Source organism: Meleagris gallopavo, chromosome 1, assembly GCF_000146605.3.
Source record: "Meleagris gallopavo isolate NT-WF06-2002-E0010 breed Aviagen turkey brand Nicholas breeding stock chromosome 1, Turkey_5.1, whole genome shotgun sequence".
NCBI classification, from domain to species: Eukaryota; Metazoa; Chordata; class Aves; order Galliformes; family Phasianidae; genus Meleagris; species Meleagris gallopavo.
In genome coordinates this window covers 58,911,790-58,933,055 of record NC_015011.2, presented here as the reverse complement: position 1 = coordinate 58,933,055, position 21,266 = coordinate 58,911,790, and the positions used below count along the sequence as shown (strand labels likewise).

At 37.4% G+C, this 21,266-nt stretch overlaps 1 long non-coding RNA gene across 1 annotated transcript; it reads right to left on the bottom strand.

Moving 5' to 3' along the window:
- Positions 1 to 1,931: 1,931 nt before the first annotated feature.
- LOC109367993 lies at positions 1,932 to 20,955 on the bottom strand. Its single transcript, XR_002115624.2, has 3 exons — positions 11,419 to 20,955; positions 3,658 to 11,328; positions 1,932 to 3,568 (listed from the first exon to the last, which is right to left on the bottom strand). It is a non-coding gene; the product is annotated as an uncharacterized LOC109367993 (long non-coding RNA).
- Positions 20,956 to 21,266: the final 311 nt, after the last annotated feature.

The following is a 21,266-nucleotide window of genomic DNA, read 5'->3' as shown; positions in this document are numbered from 1 at the left end:
AAAGGAAAGGAAAGGAAAGGAAAGGAAAGGAAAGGAAAGGAAAAGCAGTTAAGGCGAGGTATGGGAATCTTAATTCATGTCGATGAAGGGATGGCAACCTGGGATGAATGCTGAGGAAATATTTTAAAGTAGTCATCAGCCACTTGTTTGCTCTTGGCAATGAGAAGTCTTTCAAAACTGACAGTTAACTCATTTGTTTTGTTTTCATTTGGTTTGGTTGTTTGTTTTCTTTCTTTTTTTTTAATACAAAATACAATGAAAAAATAATTCAGTGTAAATAATATCTGTACATTATAATCACAAAGACTGCATTTCTCAAGTCGTAAAACGCAGCAGGAGGTGTGGTTATCTTTAAGGAGGGAGAAAGAGGAAATCAATCCTGAGGGATTTTATGAATCATAGCCAGATGCCTATAATCCCCCAGAGGTGTGATTATCTCATGACAACCACTTTTATTGGAGTTGTCTTATTGTAACCACCAAAAAGAGGGGGGCGAGGGGGGGAAGAGTGGGGGAAGCATCTTTATTTTAAGGAAGGAGATGTATTTCCTGCTGGCAAAGGGAGAGGCAAAACCAGAATAACAAAAAAAGAATGGCAGATTTGAATACTGAGTATCTTCTTCAACTCAATTTCTGCTATCCTACCTAACACAATAATTTCCCTCTTTTTGATCTTTGACTATAACAGTTAAAAATATTCCAAAATCAATCTCAGCTTCTTTGGGTTTTAAGACAAAAAAAAAAAAAGTGCAACAACTACTCTGGGCCTGAATCTCAGGCAATTTCTTATTTGGACCAACTGGCACTCACACATACCAACTCCTCTAGTTTCATCTATCAGGGAGAGAACTGGAACAAAGCTTGGTAGTATTAGTGTCTTTTGAACATGGCTTAGCAATGAAGTCCTGCAATTATTTCACATAAAATGTAAATCCAAACAAATGTGTCTACTTGTTAATTTTGTTAGAAACTCAGAATTTGTCAGAAGGCTTGCAAATCTTTTGAGAGTATCTGGATTTGATTTTTTTCACTTTTCAGCTTTTGTAGAATATTATGAGACACACAGTTTCATCATCCTGTTCTATCCAACATTAAAAAAAGGCAAAATGTGTTCAAGAAATGTTAATTGCCCAGAACATGGGCATGTCTCAGTTTGGAAAGCATATAATTGATTTTCCCTAGCAAATCCTAATGACTTGTCTTCTTCCTACCAGTACAGAACATACACAATAAATGCAGTTGCATATAGGTCTCAACCAAATGTACTCCTTTTTTTTTTATGATCTCATTGTTGTTCAGAGTTATTGAGTAGAATCAAATGCCCAGAGATTTTGCAGGGGTGCTTCTCAGAGCAGTGATATCAATGGGGAGAATTGGGGTATATAATACCTATACACTCATCCTGAAACAAAATGACCAGGACAATATTTCACAGAATTGCAGAATAACAAAATCATAGGGGTTGGAAGGGCCCTCTTGGGGTCATCTAGTCCAATCCCCCTGCTAACATCCCATCAGTATGTGGCACAGAAAAACATCCAGATAGATTTTCAATATCTCCAGAAAAGGAAACTCCAGAGCCTATATGGGAGCCTGTTCCAGTGCACTGTCTCTATCGAAGTAAAGAAATTTTTCCTCTTGTGCATATGGAACTTCAAGTTTGTGCCTGCTGCCTCTTGTTCTGTTGCTGGACATAGCTGAAAAGAGCCTGACCCCATTCTCTTGATTCCCACCTGTTAGATATTTACAAGCATTGATAAGTTTCCTTGTCAGCCTTCTATTCTCCTGGCTGAACATTACCAGTTCTCTGAGCCTTTCTTCATAAGGAGATGCTCCAGGCCCTTTATCATCTTTGTGGCCCTCCACTGGAGTCCCCTAGAAGTTCTCTGTCTTTCTTGAACTGAGGAGCCTGGAATTGGACACAGTACTTCAGATGCAGCCTCACCAGGACAGAGTAGAGTGGGAGGATCATCTCCCTCAACCTGCCAGCCACAGTCTTTTTAATGTATCCCAGGATACCATTGGCCTTCTGGGTCACTCTGCTGGCTCATGACCAGTCTTTTGTCTATGAGAACAACCAAGTCCTTCTCTGCAGAGCTCATTTCCAGCAGGTTAGCCCCTACCTGTACTTAAATTACATTCCTCTTCAAGTTCAAGACTCCACACTTGCCCTTGCTGAACCTCATCAGGTTCTACTCTGCCCAACTTTCCAGTCTGTCCAGGTCTTGTTGAGTGGTAACACAGCCTTCCGGTGTGTCAGCCACTCTTCCCAGCTTTGTTCATTAGTGTATTTGCTGAGAGTGCACTCTATCCTGTTATCTGTGTCACTGATTAAGATGTTAAACTAGACCGGATCCAGTATTGATGACACCTGAGGAACACTGCTAGGTACAAGCCTCCAACTAGACTCTGCACATGCTGATCACAATCCTTTGAGCACTGTCCACTACCTCTCTGCCCACTCATCTATTTCACACTTCCTAAGCTTACCTACAAGTGTATTATGGGAGACAGACTCAAAATATTGCTGAAGCCAAGGCAGAGAAGATTCACTGCTCTCCCCTTCTCTACCCTGCCAGTCATGACATCATAGAAGACTACCAGACTGACCAAGCATGACTTCCCCTTTATCAATCCGTATTTACTACCCCTGATAATCTTCTTTTCTTTCACTTGCTTCAAGATGACCTCCAGAATAAGCTGTCCATTTTCCTTCCAAGGGAAAGCTTGCTTATGTTTCTACAGAGTTCATTTTAACAGGATTAGAACCTCTCTCCACAATGCTCAACAGTTCTCCTGAAGAAATCCTACCTTAACAATTCAGTCTAGTCGAGAATAACGCCAAGCATAAAGCTTACTGGTACCCAAATTTTTTTTTTTTTTTAAGTCTAAGGAGACAGGACAGCACTTGCCATAACTTAATTATTTAATGGATGTTTATAACAGCACATAGAGGCCCCATATGATATCTGAGCTTCTCTGCTGTAGGTGATATACATACTAAGGGACGATCACTGCCCCTAGGAATTTTCTAAAGTAGATAAATAGGACAAAGGTCAAGCCAGGAGGAGCATTATTATCTTTAGTTTCAATATGGAGAACTGAAACACAAGGAGATAAAAATCTGAAAGTCACACAGCGAGCCTGTGGCAAAGCAAAGTTCTCCTAAATTCTAATTCATTGCTCCCTTCTTCCTTTCAGTTTTGTTCTTCTTTGAAAAGCAAGGAGCTGCTTGAATTCTACATACAGAGCTAAACGCGCACTGCACGGGATAGAAATAAACAGTAATTTATAATTCACATAGGTCATTTTCAACCACAGATCTCAAAGTGCACTATAGAGAAAGGTAACTCTTCATTCCATGGAGTGAATTGCTCAGAGAAATGCAGAGGAAATGACATATAGTTTCATAGGACAGATGGAAGGTATAATATGCCAGAAGTCCCCTGTCCTTTGAACCTAAATGGATAGTTGTGGTTTTCCTCATCTTGCAGTCTCATAGTCATAAAAATGGTTTAGCTGTGATGACTCCTCCCATGCTTTCAGCTGTCAGGAGGCACAACCCAGGACTAAGGGAGAAGGAGCAGAGGAAGTCATTTTTTACATCTCCTGGACACTGGGTCCACATCTTTTCCCATTCCAGTATAAATTAACTCACCTCAGAAGGGCTTCTCTAATTTACTGTGGCTTTGAATGACTTCTGATCAGCCAGAATAGTGGAGTTCTATGCTTCCTCCCTCTGTCTCAATCGAGGGAATAGTGCAGGGTCATTGTGCCAAACATATGCAGCATCCTTCTTGAGAGGTGTATTCCACACGGGGCGATCAATCTAACCCCGTGGCTCCTTTCCAGCAGCTGAGCCAGCACAATGAGAGCTACACCAGAGCCCAAAATTGAGCACGTTGTCTCTCATTGTGACCAACTTCTGTTCAGAAGAACGTGACAAACTTCTAGATTTTCTGCCTCTGTTACATAGGGCCTGGTCTCATCTGCCTTTAACAGTCACCGTCTTTTAAGTTTGCTGTATTCTTCATAGTGCTAGAGGCAGAAATAGTAGTGGATTATTTATTTACAAAAGTAGGAACAAACTCAGAAAAATTCCTATGTTTTTATATTTAAAATAGTTGATATAACCACATGAAGGTCATCATTTTTTGAAGAAATCAATGCTATGTGTATATAAGTTTATATCAGGCACAATAATCGGACTGGATATATTACTTATTGGTTTATTTTCTTTTCAATTTATCTTCCTAGTAAAGAACATTTCAATTCTGCATGAAGAACGATAAGAAAAAAATAAAGAGAAAAAATTATTAAATAATAGCAGCATCAATCTGTATTCTTTCCTCAAAATTAGCTCTAAGTCACACATTAGCCATTAACTCCGTTGACCTGTTCTTTGCTGAAAGATAGGTTCCACTTTAGGTTTCAACCTAAGACTTCAGTATCTTCAGCACTGACATAATCTTAATTGTTTTCTATATTTCTGAAAAGACATAAATGGGAGTTGGAAAGTAGATTATGAAAAAATATATTTCCGGGTAAGCCAAATAATCATAAAATCAGCTCTTGAAAACCCCTGAAGTAAAATAGCATGTGCCAGTAGCAGTAGTAATGGTTTGAAACATTCAAATGAAATATATGCACTGAAGACATCACCATATCATATACTTAATGTATTGGGTTCAGATGCTAATTGAGTATAAGTTGAGAAATCCAAACACAAGTCAATTTTGATAAGAATGTGAATGCGTTTATCAAAAAAAGATTTCAAAATGTTGATTCGAAGCCTCCTGGGATTGTTGTGGATACACAGAAAATATGAACATAAAAACACAATTCATCTGTTCAAATTTCAACTCCATTCTGTTTGTTTCAAGAGGCAGAAAATTTCTGCTCCTTGCCTCTCTTTCTTCTATTTTACAGTGACAAGCAATTTCCACTTTTATCTGACCTGCACAGATTTTCTCAGTCCTGCCTCAGTGAATTACGGTATGGAACCAATCAGCTAAACATACGAGAAATAGGATCTTGCATTTCCAATAGAAAGGTCATTGAAGTAAGACGTATCTAGACCACAGCCACTACCAGTGTTGCGATCACAGACTGGGTTTTATCTGGTCATCTCCTAAGCTCTTGCCTTGAGGAGAGGTGGCAACTCACTGCTCCTGCTGAGTTTGGGATCATGCAATCCTATCCAGTCTTTGCCTGGACTGTACTACCCTCTGCCCCCTGCAGTGGATGTGTAACAGCTTTAGTGACAGGGGTAGCATCCTGTGGCAAGATGGGCTCCAGCAAAGAGCTCACACTGGCTTTTATACTGCCAGTACTGAAACTTCTAGCATATTGGCATGTTGGGAGTGCAAAGGCAAAGAACTTCTACTTTAGCTGGAATGAAAAGTTTATCTCAGGTTTTGCTAATGGAAAATTCAATTTAAATAATATTTTTCCTTAGTAAAAGGAAAGGTGGTGAATATTTATTTATTTTCAAGCAACAAATTTTTCAATGAAAAAAAAATTGAATGTTTTCAACCAATCCTATTGCTATGTGAACGCTACTTGGTACCTCTGTTTAATTTCCATCAATAAAGCAGTAAAAGTCAAGCTCAGATCTTAGAGTCATTGAGAATAAGTGATCTGCTTCCTGGGAATACCTATAACCCTCAACTAATCTAATGGATATCAGATACAGACACAAAGAAATCCAGAACTACCTCTCTACTGAAGAAGTGATGAGATGGTATATAAGATACATCTTTAGGATACAGATCAATGCTTTCATGTGAATATTCATACTCTTTTAGTGATTACCATACATCATCTCCAGTGAATGAAGGAAAGCTTCCAAGCCAAAAGTGGTGTGATCAAGCCCATAGAACCATATCTTCATGATATACATTTATTAGAGAAATTATGACTTCATGAATTTTCAGTCCAAATACACACTACTTGATCTTGTAGCTTTAAAGTTATTTCATGTAGGTTTTCTTTATTTTTTTTCCCATCAGTGAATATGTGTACATGGTTTTCACAGGGATTACAGGATACAAGGGACAGTAAGTATGCTTCAGCATATGGTGAAAACATATGGTTGGCTGCTTTTCTGCCTATATCTCTTTTATTTATTTATTTTAAATTATGTGATTCACATTATTAGTTGAAACCCTTTCAATTTACGTGGCTATAAATAAGACTTTAATTCTTCTTTTTAAAACATTATTTATTATTATTTGGGGTTAAGGAGTATGCACAGAACAGGGAACAAAAAAATGGGCTGAATTTCCTACTGATATAAATGAACAAAGCAGTATCAGTACTTCAGATCAAAGAACTACAATTCCTGTCAAGCAGAAACCTTTGATTTGTCACGCAGATTCTGAACCTGTATTCCTCTTAGTATATTCTGTATGACTCCAGGAGTTAAAAACCAGGAAGCAATGAACATAGAGGTGTGAGAAATCGTGGTATCTTGGTTACTTGTCCAAAAAGGCACCAAGGAGTGAAAAAGCCTGGAAACCCAGCCCATGTGCTGCTGAGAAGCCTGGAGAGGCAGGCAGGAGAAAAAGGTTAGGTGGCAATTCTGAGGAGACCAATAGGCCGCATTTCTGCAGGCATTCAAGGCCAGGTTGGATGGGGCAGCCTGATCTGGTGCATGGCAGCCCTGTCCACAGCAGTGGGTTGGAGCTCAAGGATTTTTAAAGTCCTTTCCAATCTAAGCCACTCTATGATTCTAGGATTTTATGATACTATGTTTCTGTGCAATTGACATATTTTGATCTAAAGCCAGTCCATTAAACATTGTGTGAGCAGAAATCTTTCCCAATGAATTGGGTTATTTGAAATTCAGTCGGAAATACTCTCCAAAACAAGGAATGTTAACATGACAAAGAATTACAAAAAGATTCTACTGTATGTCATTGTTCACTATGCTACAACATGTAAGCCTGTTAGATCACAGTCCAGTCGCCACCACGCTGGTGTTAGCCACTTGAAAATGCTATCTCTGTCTTAATTCTGCTTTTTTGGTGCTTCTCTGCTGAAGGCCCAGGGACTTGTTGGCACAGGGAAATCTTCCACCCTTTTTGATCAGGGGCTTTCTGGCTGTCACTGCATCTTTTGTAGGACAGGCAACAGTCCTCATTTGGATTGCTACCCAAGGAGATCAGATGCCTGGTCTGAAATCCCTGCTTTAGCACAGACTTCTAATGTGAGCTTAAAGATGTGACTTTGCCTTTTTGCACCTCAGTTCCCTAACAGCGGCACAGGAATCAGATTGCTCTGGTTCCCCCAAGGGCGAGACTGTGGGGTGCTCCAAGGCCATAGGGACGTGTCAGTAGCTCAGCCAGGTGTAAGGCTTTGATCTCCAGAATTATTAATCCAGCATTTCAAAAGCACTTAATTCACAATGAGAGATTTAATATTTTCAAGAAACACCTCCCTTTTTTCTTTTTTCTTTTTTTAGTTAGAAGTTTTATCATTAATTCTTTAAACAGCTTACATAATCCCACATAAAAGTTTCAAGGCTTGATCTTATTATCTGCTTTTTACTGTAAACTTTCTGTTTTGGTGCAACATGAGTTTTGACCAAGAGGCATTACATCTATGCTGGCAGCAAGTCTGTGGATGTTGATATGCTAGGCGGGAGGTAGGTGATTTTTCTGGAGACATCGCTCACTTTCTCTAAGGGAAAATATGAAATAAAAAAGTATAGAATGACCTTGCACTAATAAGCCTCTGCCTCGAGACAATGATTAAACCTGGTAGCGCAAGGGTTGGTTTATGAGTAATATCAGCTAAGGCTAATGAAAGGATCCCATTAAAAAAATGTATAACTTAGGCACTTGTCTGCTCTGAGAAACTCAGTCGCTGATATTGCTCTTTTAAAGTGGTCTGAATTACGAACAGAATGGTATATCCAGGTATGGCAGCTAGCTCGTATTTCTAACAAAACTTGTCTACCAGAGGGCTTGGCAATCAATCCGGCATACTTTACCAGGAGTGAAATCTGGATGTGAAACCTGCACTTTGAACCTAGCTCTAGGTTAAAGATTTTATCTCACAAAGTTTTCTCATCAGCAGTGTACTACAATACTACCATCAATACTGTAACTTGTATGCTGTGACTTGAGTTGTTAACTTCTGCACAAATGCCAGTGTTTTTCTTATATTTGGGAAAAGGTCCACCTGAAAACATTTTTACTAGCCTGGTCAGAGCTCACATTACTACCTTGTTTTCTTCATTCAGAATACTCAGAAGAAAATTAATTTTCTCAATTTAATTTGAAAGTTTCCATAGAAAGACATAGTTGGCTACTTTTAGCAATGATTAACACATATTCACGTTTCAATTGTGCGTGCACAGCAGGTGTGATGGATCCAGGCCATGCCAGGGTTACTGTGCAATGTGCAAATCAGCTGCTGTGCACACGTATGGTAGCTCTAATACATCCAGTAACAAAGCTACTTCCTTTAAATTGGGAAATTCTGCCAGCTTGTGGGCAAAATCAGCTGGGCTACACAGAAGCAACGTGAATGGCATCATATTCATATGCAAGAATAAGACCTCATGACATGTAAAGCACAGTCCCTTGGTAGTACCATTTTGAATTGTGGCCTTGTTGGTTGCCCAGCTAAATCTTTCAGTCTGTGAATGAGGAAAAAAAGAAAACCACCAAGAAAAATACAAATTTGTTTTCAAGTTTCCATCAAATCAGCACTACTTTACCCAGGAAAGTACGTATGTTTTGTTATTTTAATATTTTTATTTAATAATCTATTTTTTTTAATCAGAAAAGTTTAGTGGAAAATTCCAAGCAGCTGTAACATGGGCCTTCTGTAGAACAGAACCTGACTACTGCCTGTAGAAATTACTATACAATGAATAAAAAAATAAAAATAAAATAGTAAAAGTAGCAGTGGTCAGTGACAAACTTTAGGTCACGCCTTTTCTAACCTGTTTCTTCCCTCTTGCAAACATTTGACAAAATTATTATAACTACCAAATATCTTTTTATTTAACTCTAGTAATAGTCAAGCATCAGTAAAGGAAGGTTACTGCATGGTTATTTCCCACCCATTGTGTATTTAACCATAAATGTGTTCAAACTATGGAGGGAGTGAGGTAAAGAAGCAAACAATTTGGTTATAGGAAAAAAATAAAAGGTGCATTAAGTTGTTTTAAAACAAAGTTCATTTTCTATACACCACAGTTCATATATTAATTCCTTTTATCATGGAGAAATTGATGCTATCTACCCTTTGCTACAAATATTAAAGCCATTTTTAGAGTGACCTGAAACACAGCATAGTGTAAAGACATCTATTTGAAAAAGTAAATGAAAAGCAAAGAAGAGCTTTCTGAATAATTCTGACTCTCACCAGTGACTTGGACATATCTTTTCAAACAGTGAAATGAAAGAATCTGCAGTTTCTGAGATTTTCTACATTCAGTTAGAGTACCTTGGTAAAAAAAAAAATTGCTAAAGTAGAAGAGTATCTAAAAGGAAAGAAGATCAAATTTATTTTCTTACACAAGGGCTCTTTTTGCTGCTGGCCATAAAAGTCAAAGCAAAGCTTCAAGAAATCAGGAGACATAAACAGCTGCTATATTTTAGTCATTCTTACAAACTGAAATCAGATATTTTCCTACAACTCTGTAGAACAAACTCCACAGTGTGGATTTTTGGTGTTCAGATTTGATATTCAAACAAATTCTCTATATTCTTCTAGTTGCACAGGGAGTAAACTTTAACTTCCTTCTTTTAACTGAGCCCTTTACTAGGTATGACTTCACAATTTTCTTTCAACAAATGTACATAAATTACAGAGAGTTCACTCTGAATAATTGCCTGTAACTCACTGGAAGATGCACCCTCCCAGTAGCTACTCACTCATTTACCAATGTTGTGGCACCATGGTTGATCCTCTTTGGATCAGCAGACTCAAGGGATTTTTGCCTTAGAGACTGTTGGGGATTATGTTGTATTTTCCTATTTATTTTCTATTTAAGACTATTTGTGCTCTGCATGGCAATTCTCCATGCACTGTTTTCCACATGATCATGGCCTCTGTATTCTCACCATGGGCCTTTATATACGCTGCTTTAATTTATTATTTTTATGTGTGGGCTGTAATGAAATCCAGTGACCTGGTGCTTTACCAGCACAATCCTAAGGATTACCACATCCAAGGAAAAAGCCCTTGTGATAGAAGGGTGTGTGATGGCTTTGGGTTTGTTGGGATACTATTGAAAGACTACGCTGAAAGAAGGGAGCAAGACTTGGTGCCATCACATCCATATTGTCTCAGACCTTAAGTTAATGTAGTGGCCAATTCATTCCCAAGTTTTCCTGGAAAGAGATCTAGTTAATCCAGAAGGGATCTCAGGAGAAAATCCAATATGTACATCAAGTAGACAATCAGGGAAATAGATTTAAAGTGAAATGCTGTTACCTAAACTGGCAGTATGAATACATTTTTCTATTCTACTTGGATTGAGATCTGAATGGTAGTCAGTGAATAACATAATACCCTGGTAGTATGCTGTTTAAAAGAGGAATGAAATGTCTCCTCCTTCCTAAAGCTTTTGACGTGCTGTTCTGCTTGAAAGAGAGCATTTAAAGTGTGCATACTATGGAGAAATCTTACTACTGACGTATGCTCTGCTTTAGTGGACCTGCAACCCACTGCAGAAGATGTTAACTTGAAAGCCTGAAAAGATAATTGCTGATATGGCAACTGATAACAAAATACCAATTAGCAATTTTCAACATGTGATTGAGATCCTGGAAATCTGCATACTACAAATCACGTCCAATCCCAGAAGATTATCAGTCTTTGTGCAAGGAACTACAGTTCAGTCAGGTAATTCTTAGTGATCCACAAATTACCAAAAAACACTAACTAAACATGATCAGAAAAGCCCAACATTTTGAAACTCTTCTCTTCCCACTACATTAAAATACACCAAAATTAAAAACTTTCAACATACTGCTTTCCACAGACAAAATCTTTGGAGCTGCTGGTGTAAACAGCAGAATTCCTTCATGTTCATATGAAATGAGATTACAGTTTAGGTCCTTGGCATACTTCAGATTGTTTCAGGATTTCCATTTTTCTTTTTTTTTATTTTTTAAGGCTTATGTTCATTGTTTTCTTGCATACATGAGTATCTCAAAGAGGATATATATATGGCAGGTGTGTGCATATGCTGGAAGATGGTGGTAGTTACACTGCTCCAGGAATCTTTTCTAATATCTTATGTGTGTTTCTTCTTTTGTTGTATAATCTGTCCATATTTAGCTAGCAGGCCTCTGGGTCTTCAATGCTAAGAATACAAAATTAAGGTATGTTTTAGACAATTTTTCATTTTGATTGTATATTATTTCAGAGATGATGATGAAACATGATTTATTACCGAGAACTGTAAGCTCCAGCCTTGCTCAAGGATCAGCCAGAACTTCATTGAGACTCCCATGTGGGTGGAACAGTCGCCGAGACCTTGCCTAAGGAGTATAATCCCATGTAATGAAATCAGTTGTGTTAACAACCACGGCAATTACTTTTGTATTTGAAAACATGAAACTCTGTAGCCTCACTACCAACTGAACTGTAGCCACTTCAGCAGCAGAAATATTTTTTAAAGGAGGAAAAAGACAAAAATGAGTATAACTATGATCACTTATTATTTGGTTGCACCCAAAATTAAAATGACGTGCAGTAAGAGACAGCACTCACTCTCCACCCCCAAATGTCTACCTTAGTGATATACAAGAGGTTAAAACAGCATGGAGAAAATACTGTATTATTCAATCTTGTAATAAATTTCTGCAGGCAATATTCAGTAGCTCAGTTCAACCACTGGCCCCACTGGAGAGTTTTAGTGCTCTGAAGATTAAGATTAAATTCAGAAATAGCAAAGCCAAATTTTCTAGTTTTTCCAAGGAGCAGATGGAGGATTATATATCTCTCTTATATGCACAAAATAAGTTTCCATTATTCAAGAGTTGTTCTGTAGATCAGTCACAGAGACAAGCATGCTTTTTCTGCACTAAGCACAAACACTACCTTCATGACACAGTGAGGTTTTGATAAACAGAAGCCTTTTAAGTAACATTATAGAAGTAACCATTTTTCCTTCATAGCCTTTCAAAGGGGCACTGGCATTTTCAAAATGGCACACATGAATTACATACCAATCTAATGATCATACAGCGCATTGGAAATTTACTCCTAAATGGCTTCTATTGTAGAAAGGTAGTCAATTTACATGTCAGAATAAGGAGGTCTGAATAGAAGGAAAGTCTGAATATCCTCACTCACATCAGTTTAATTCCACAGACTTCATTGAAGTTATTCCTGATTTGTGCTGCTATAAATGAAAAGAGAATCAGATATGAAGCATTGTAATGTATGATGATGTATTGGTGATCAAAGTAGAGTAGCCTTCCATCAAAGAACAGTATGCATTACTAAGCTCATTTTTTCGTACTAAATGACTTAATTCTCGGAAGAGGAATAGTCCCAAGCCAGATAGCTAAGTAATCAGTTCGAAAGTACACAAAATGTGGAGAGAGACAGAAGAGGAAAAAAAAACAACAAATAACCAGAGAATAAAGAGTTGGCATTTTTCTCCTTCCATCTGAAGATCTCAACACAATTTACTACATTGAATTATGTCACCTTCCTCACATTCTTTTAACGAAAGCATTATATCAATCTGGAGATAATGAGAAGGTAAGATGTAAAGATTAAGGACATCATTTTCAGAATCACCTAAATTATTTGGAAGCATCAGCTCCTAAAACATTTCAAAAGAAACAGAACTTCAGACAAGTGTTACATTAAAAAATATCTAGCAAATTAATGGAAGAAAGGAATCCCCACAATTTCTGAAAAATATGTCTAACAATATCCCTAACTGGGCACCATGGACTTCAGTGGACGCTTCTGGAAACATTAATGAGATCCAAATGAGATTGATCATAACCAGAGGCAAAGCTCGAATCTTTCAATTCACTCTTTCATATTTATCACAATATCTTTCATCATTCTTTTTCTAGCTTGGCCATTTAACTAGGGCCATTTTATAATTTGACAGGCAGTTATCATGCGGGAACAAAACATCTGAGCAAGGATAGCCAGATCAGTAAATGATAAACCAGCTACACATCTGTACACAGCTATCGTCTCTTTTACTTTTCATGCTATGCATAAATTCACGATAAGCTCATGATATCAGTAGGTATCAGTCATTCACTGCAAGACGCAAAACTTCCTGTTGCACTGAAATGGATGACTGGACAAAGCCTCTGTGTGGTCAGTGTCAGCAACAACTGTGGAACCTGTTTGTCTCACAGTTCATTCACTTTCTTGTAAACCCTGCTGCCTCTTGTAGCACACAGCTCTCGAGCAGACACCAGGAGTACACGACGTTATGGGGTTAATGGACTCAGTTGCCAAGATTCAACAGCCAAATAGAGATGGGTGTCAGATCTCTATATATAATCTCCCGTACATCCGGAGCTGGGAAATGGATTCTGTGCAAATGAAAGAGAGATAAAACTTAACCAAGTACGCCCTTAATGTTAAGAGCCTCAATCAAGACAATAATACCTCCATTTCGTAACTATGGGTTTCGCTTTACTTTAGCACCTGTTTATTAAACTCCTTGCTTCTCATATTCTGAAATGGAAATAAGCCAATTTTTGAAAGCGGTGGCAGAGGATTTCTCATCAGTGAGGGGCTCTGGGTATGGATGAAGAGAACTGATTACATGCCTCACAGTTTCTCTCTGTATTTTTATATGCTAATTCTACTGTTCTTTTCTGTTCTTGAGCAGGATAGGTGCTTTGGAGATGTTTGATGTATCGGGGCCTGAAACTCTGCCACCTTCCTCAGTTTAAGTTATGAAAAAGTAAAGAAATAAAATCTGTATCTGACAGGGAAATAGAAAAATCCTTCTCTTTGAATCTTTCAGAATTACCCTGGACAATACACTAGAAAAGATTAGAATGAACAGGAATAATTCTTCACTGGCATAGAGATGGACTAGATAAATGAATCAGTCTTTTCTGTATCTAATTTCTATGATGGTAAGGCATTAACGTTCTGACCAAGCAATTTACATTGATTTACAATTACAATTTATAAATCTGTGGGTACATACATCAGGATTTCAGATCGGCTTATATAATACGTATAAATATATTTTCATTTTATTTGTTAATGTATTGCAAATGAGGATGTAAATCTGACATGAACACAAGTTTACTTAATTGTATTTTATTTAAAATGACAGTCACTCCCGTACAAATGAGTAGCAGAGGACTACAGCATAGGCCTTGCTCTGTTCTTTAGCCCAGGGTTAAACTTGCAGAACAAGTTTGCATCATTTACTTGTCTTCTGACATATTTGCTCTTGATTGCTTTCTTACGCTGAGAATACATGCCTTTTGAGGGCCAGATCCCCAGCTGTAATGCAACTAGAGCACCCTTCAGCTTAATTCATCATCTTTAATAAAGTTATGCTAGTTTTCAATATTTGAGGATTTGAGGTGAAATCATTGTTCCAATTAAACCAATAAAACATTTTCTATTGAATTCAAGGATTTCATCCTTGGCCTTTCTATGTACACACATTTTTTTAAGACCAAAGTGATATACAACAGCTCTGTACAACTTGCACGTAGCAGATCCTTTTAAGGAAAGAGTAGAAAGCTCCTCAGACAGTGCACATCCTGTTTCCTTGTGAATACATTCAGAATGTTTATAAAACAAAATATAGGATGAGTTATGTCAAAGATTCATATAAATTGTCGCCATTTATAAATATTTCTGAAATCCTTTGGACTGAAATTAACAATGAAAATTTCTGTAAGCCTGTCAAGCCAGCGATAGTCTAGTTTTATATCAACTACCACATAGAAAACTTTTTAAGTCCTTCTAGTCTGCGATCATATTTTTGAATGAAGGGTTTCACATAAAACCAAAATGACAGTGGACATTTAACAGGAAAGGACTGAAGCAATAAATGTCCAAAGAGCAGCTGGATCCTGTTCCAGCCTGCATGGGCTGTACCAAATAACTGACAGTCTTATTGCCTTTCCATTTTACGCAAAAGTTCAAGTTAAAAAAAAAAAAAGTGGTAACTTCTGGAAGCTATTCCATGTAGAATGTAACTCATATTCTGGGCAGGGTAATATTTTATTTGAGCAGCAGATAGTGGATCCATAGGAGTATACTGAGAGAGAGATGCAATTGTGGAAATTAAAGACAGAAAAATTATATGTAGGGCCCAGCTCTACTTAAATCTGCAATGTTTTTTCTCTCTATTCCCAGGGGAGTTGAAACAGGCTCCTTGGAGAGAAATCCTGATTTCTTTTGTCCCCTTATAATAACAGGACCATAATAACAGAGTACGAGCCTGACACATTCATCGAGACTGATAAAAAGGCAGTGATGTATGTGCAATTGTTTATCAGGAAGTATTAACTTGAAGTTGTTTTTTAATGTACACAATTTCATTTTTAATACCTTAATATAGTCGCAATTTTATATCAATTTTCTATTTTCAATGTGCTTTCCCCTCCTCCTCCTGCTCAAATTTTTAAGGGTGTTATTTATTAACAGTAAAGACTTTATCCTGTAAGATCAAACACATAGATGTCTGACATCAGAGGGTTTTTAAACCCCATAAACATTTACGCTTGCTAGCACCTTCATAGATGTAAACAACCTTCCTCTCTCCCTAAATTCAACACCTGGCGGTATCAAAGCAAGCCAGAGAGGGAAGGGGCCCTCAAACTTCCACCTATGCGCTTCTGCTTATATCTTGTTACTTCTGCTAATTTTACTGCAAAACATAAAGTAAACTCTGCATTCCAATGTAATATAAATGACATAATTTAATGTGACTAAGAGATATACAGATGGCATTGCATTTCCTCTGCAGTGTGGAGAGGTCAGACAGCAATTGGCTGTAACACAAACTAAGCTAATACTGAGCTACGGGCTGCCAGATCGTGGTCCCGCTTACTAACAGCCTATACTATGTGAAGTAATTGAGCATGCAGCAACCTTCTCAACTGTACTTAAGCAAGTTGGAAAATGTCAACGTGCTCCAACTTAACAGATCTTCCTGTAAAGAGAAAATATTGTAAAGATTTTCATAATTAGAGGTATAGAAGGAATAATCTTACTGAGTATGCCTAGAACTACAGCTCCTTTAAGAAAATGGTAAAAATACATCCAGAAGTTCAAAACAAGCCACTTTTACTGTTATCTTTGATACACAGACACACAAAAAATACAATGTCTCTTGTTTTTTTTTTTACTTCTAAGTGTTCAAAATATAACTAGTAATATTGAAACTGCTGCAAAATTTTCTAGTTTCTATTAAGAATTCCCATTTAAAGCTTATTTGAAGGAAAGAGGATTTAATAATTTTTCATAGCAGAAAATCTACACAGATAGGAAGATGATTCCATTTACTAGGATCCTGGTCAGCCTGTTTCACTTCAGAAATGTAAAAAGGGGTTTAATGGTGTCCCATCCATGCGGTTATGGGATCTTCTACTACATGAAGGCAGAGAAGGAAGAGAGAGGATCTGACAATACAGACGACCAAGCTGTGCTTGACTCTCAAGACTGTGAGCAGTATAATGCACTAGAGTGTCATCAGGAGACACTGCAAAATAATAATGATAATAATAATAAATACTTCACAATAAAATCATCTCAACGAGCCCTTTCATCCCCAAGGAATGTGCAAAGACATTTTAGTCTCTACACTCATGGGCGCTAGATTATCAGATATTTGTAAATCAGCTGTTGAAATCTAAAACTACTTGGTTATACTTGTAATAATAACAAGTAATTGCTTTCTGATCCGAATCAGCAAATAGAAGAATCAGCGCATACAGCATGGAATTGTCCTCTACAGATGCTCAGCTCTACCTCTCTGAAGATGTGCTGGAAAAATCACTTAGGTTTGCTGCTGCAGATGAGGCTCAGCCCACATGAGGTTAATTTCTGGTTCCAATTTGGAAGCAACTTGTCTCTCTAATGTGCGTACACCTGAAGAGAAGACCTCCAAAGAGAGTGTGCCCAATTAGCTCAGTTATGGTAACTCACAGTGCAACTGTAACACGAACACGTTCAGTTGTGTTCTCTGCTTCTGCTCAGCCATCTGAACCCTAGGGAGGCATGAGATGAAAGTCTGAGCAGTGTTGCCAACACCTGACATTTTTGCATAGATCTCAGAATACTTGGTACGTTTCTTAAAACTCCAAATCCCTAAATCAAAGGATTATTAGAGGATGTAAAATTTTATTTAAAAAGCAATGGTGTTTTTAGATCTGGTTGCTTCAGAGAAAAGTATAAAAGTTTGCATTAAGGAGAAGTTAGTAAAAATCATCCAAATTAATAATTTTAAAGGCAGTGTAATGATTTCCTGAGGCCTGAATCATCCTTTGGAACATCTGGAGCTGTCAAAATTAAAACTGACTGTAGGAAGATCTCACGATACTAAATGACTGTGCAATGAAATGTTTGATGAAATTAAAAGTTAATAAATGCAAAATAATGCACATTGTAAAAATAGTGATCATTATATACATGGCAGTGACAATTACTAATACAGAAGGAGATCTTGAAGTTACTATGTTTGCTTAGCAATGTCAGCTCAGTGATCAGTGCTGGTCAGAATGCAAACTTAAACATCAGGAATGACTGGGAAAGGAATACAGATTAAAATAGAAAGCATCATAATCTTGAACCAGTGCCTCCACATCTTGATTACTGCAGGCAATTTTCTTTCCTTCCATATCATATGGTAGGACTAGATAAGACACAAGGAAGGTCACCCATGTTCCTGGAGTTATTGAACAACTAATTCACTAGTGTAAGTGAAGATGAATAAACATAGGACAAAATGAAAGCATTTTCTGAACTTAAGCAAACTCATATTTGCAACTATGTGAAATTTTGTAAACATACACGAAGGCATGGTGTACCTACCAAGTTTTTTAGGTACGTAATTTAAAATACTTTGCTAATATTCACCCCAAACACATTCTAAAGTTAATCCAATTCACTCATGCCAGGAGTTCTTTCATCCTGTTTTTTTAAAAGAGAACCTCTTCTGGGTGATTTTCTTGACCCATCACAGCTTTGATAGTTCTGACTTTGAGCATCATTTGCAAATAAAAATATATTTTTCAAGTCATTCAGGCAAGATGTGTGGGCAGTGTTACACTTCTGAAGAGTGGGTGGCAGATGAAATTCACAAGTGGAACATATGCTGCTTTCTCTAAAAGCAATGCATTCAGCATGCCAGGCCAGTCCTTTTGGCATTTTGGCTACCAAAATCTATGAAGGCATTCACAAACACCTCTCAAAGATACTGTTGTAACAATGCAGCACCTCAGTCACCCCAGTGGACACCAGCAGTTATACATCTACTGCAGAGTTAAAAGGGCCAGATTTTATTCTCAGCCTTCCCTAATTCTATTCACTGCTCAAACAATCAGTTTGTACAAATCAGATAGAAAATCTAGCTTTTAGCTCTCTTTTTTCCCCTCTATCTCATTGGTCATTTAATACAAGACATCATGCCTCCCCCCATTTCAAGATTTTGTTATGCTATTGTGATCCCCTGGTGAAGTAGTTTCATCTTAAACCAGAAACTACTCAAGCTAAATGCCAGTCTTCAATGTTTCAAATTTAGAATCTTTTTGAGGTGCTTGCTCTCAGAGTGCATTAGCTGGCTGCAATGCTTGATTAGCAATGCTCTTTCTGAGTGGTATATTTACTCCCAGGAGCACTTTATCATTTATCATACTTATGTTCATTTCACTCTTATCCCAATTGTGGCAGCTTTCATGTAAAATGGAGAAGAAAAAAAGAGAGAGAGAGAAAACAAGATTAATACCTACTTAGAACACCTCTAATATCACACAGGGATTCACACACGCACACACATACACTCACACACACTTCAGAGACAAACATTTTTTCTGCAGCTTCTTTATGTTTGGCCTTTTCATTTTCTTCATCCGAGCTATCTGAATGTAAATACTTGGCTGTGCTATGAGAATATATAAAGCAATATAGAAAGCTACATATCACCAGAGAGCCAAGAGGAACAATAGAGAATCAGGCCACCATCTGGTCTTACACAGTGCTCCATTTCAAAAGGTATCTCTTCGAGAACCCTGCTACTGACGTATAACATGATTTTGGGTCACAGTCATTCTGACATCTCTGTTACGGAGATGTCTATGCTCAGTTGGGTCAGAGTTTTGGAATAAAAGTTAACCAAGACAGACATTTTCTTTCAATCTTTAGTCTTACAGGAACAATTGAACAATTGACACCACCCGTTTTCATAAGAAGCTACTTTAGCTTGGCCTGCCATAGGTGGTACATGCCCCACGAGTGCAGCTGGATGCAAGAACAACATTTGTTTTACATTAGAAGACTTGGGAATAACAGAGCTACTTAAGCATCACAGAAGATAGCTGAGCAAAGGCAACTCTTCATATAAATGTGTATTTGAGAGGGTATGTTGGGAAAGGTAAGAATATTAATTTCTCACAAATTCCCCTAACAGAAGAAAAACAGTACTTCATCACCTAGGGAAGATTCTATTTCAATCTCCTTAGTCCTGAAGAGAAACTTTTAATTTAGAAACTTCAAATTGAGTGCAGAGATCTTAAGCTTTCCCAGTATTTCAAATCTAAGTTTTTCTTGTGCTCTGGGCTGGCAGATTGTGGGAGTACCATAATCATGATCTACCCTTCATTTACAGCTATCTAATTAGCTAACTAAGTTATATTTCATATTTCTGAATTACCACAACTAACTTTAACACAAACTGTGTATCTTATTATCTAAAGTGATTCTGTGAAAGATTATGTTACATATGTAAGAAAAAAGTACAAATACTCAGCAAAAGGAAGCTACAATAGCTATTTCAGGGCTGGTTTTTGAATTCTGTGAGATGTAAAGGGCTAAACTAGTCAAAATAGACTGAGAAAAAAATTGTCTAAGAAGGGCAACGCTGTGCTTAGGGGAGTTAATGGAGTCCACAAAACAGTAGTTCTGTTCTCACTGTACAATCACTGTGGCATTAAGACAACCACTTCCAAAAAGGTGCTTTGGAGATAATTTGGTTCAAGTGTTTACCCTTTTCTAGTTAATTCCAGCCATTTCCAACCAAAAGTTATTGAGTCACTTTTATAAGAAATGACATTTTTAGTGGCACTTCAAGACAAAGAGTCATAATGTTTCCTCTTCTGCAGTTATACAAAGGGACAGCAGATAGGATATTAGGCTCATTCCCTGGGCCCACAAAATTAGGTTCCATATAATCAAAGGGCAGAAATCATCACAATTCCATGAGAAATCCGTCACAGTGTGTACACCAGTTATACTCACTTAAGTCAGTGGAAAATCATAACTAACATCTCTATTAAGATATGATCGGCAATGTGGAAAAAAACTGTATATTCATTTTACTTCATCATCCTCTTCCTCTTTCTTTGAGACATTGTCATATCCTCTCAATCAACTGCTTCTCCAAAGTTTGTTTGGCTCAATTATTTTCCTTTCTCCTAATATGTCTTCCAGCCCCAAGGACTTCTTTGTGGTACACTATAGTAGCTAAAAGGTAAGAGGAAATGACAAAAAACAATCTTACTAAAGTTAGTGATTTCACCTGTAGCTCTGGTTGCTCTGTAGACTTGGAGGCTAAGCTTAAGGTATGGATATGGGAGAGCCCATGTAGCAGCTAAGTGACCTAGAAGGAAAAGCACTGGAGAAAAATGCCAAGGTGGGCAATCATCCCAGTGCTTTTTCTGAGTGCTCCAGGCTCCTACTGGACAGAAAGCACCAAAATCTGGATCTTGAGAGATACGGACAAGTTACTGTGATTTCAGGATGCCTACAAAAATTTATTTCAGCTAAAATAATTTGGCTTTTTTTTTTTTAATTAGATTATGATTTTCAAGTTCAAAATTTGATATATCTATTAATGATCCAATATCTCATAAATTAATAATAATAATCTATCTAGTAAGTGACCAGATGCCTGTATATAAGGTTATTCACAGTTTCTTACATGCACAAGATTATTTTGCCATATAAAACGCTCTATTTCAGCAGTTATGTTCTTAGTATCACCATGTACAAAACAGATGCTACTCAGTAGCAAAAAAGAAGTTAAGACAGTAAGGTCAGAAAAAAATATTTTAAACTTTTCAC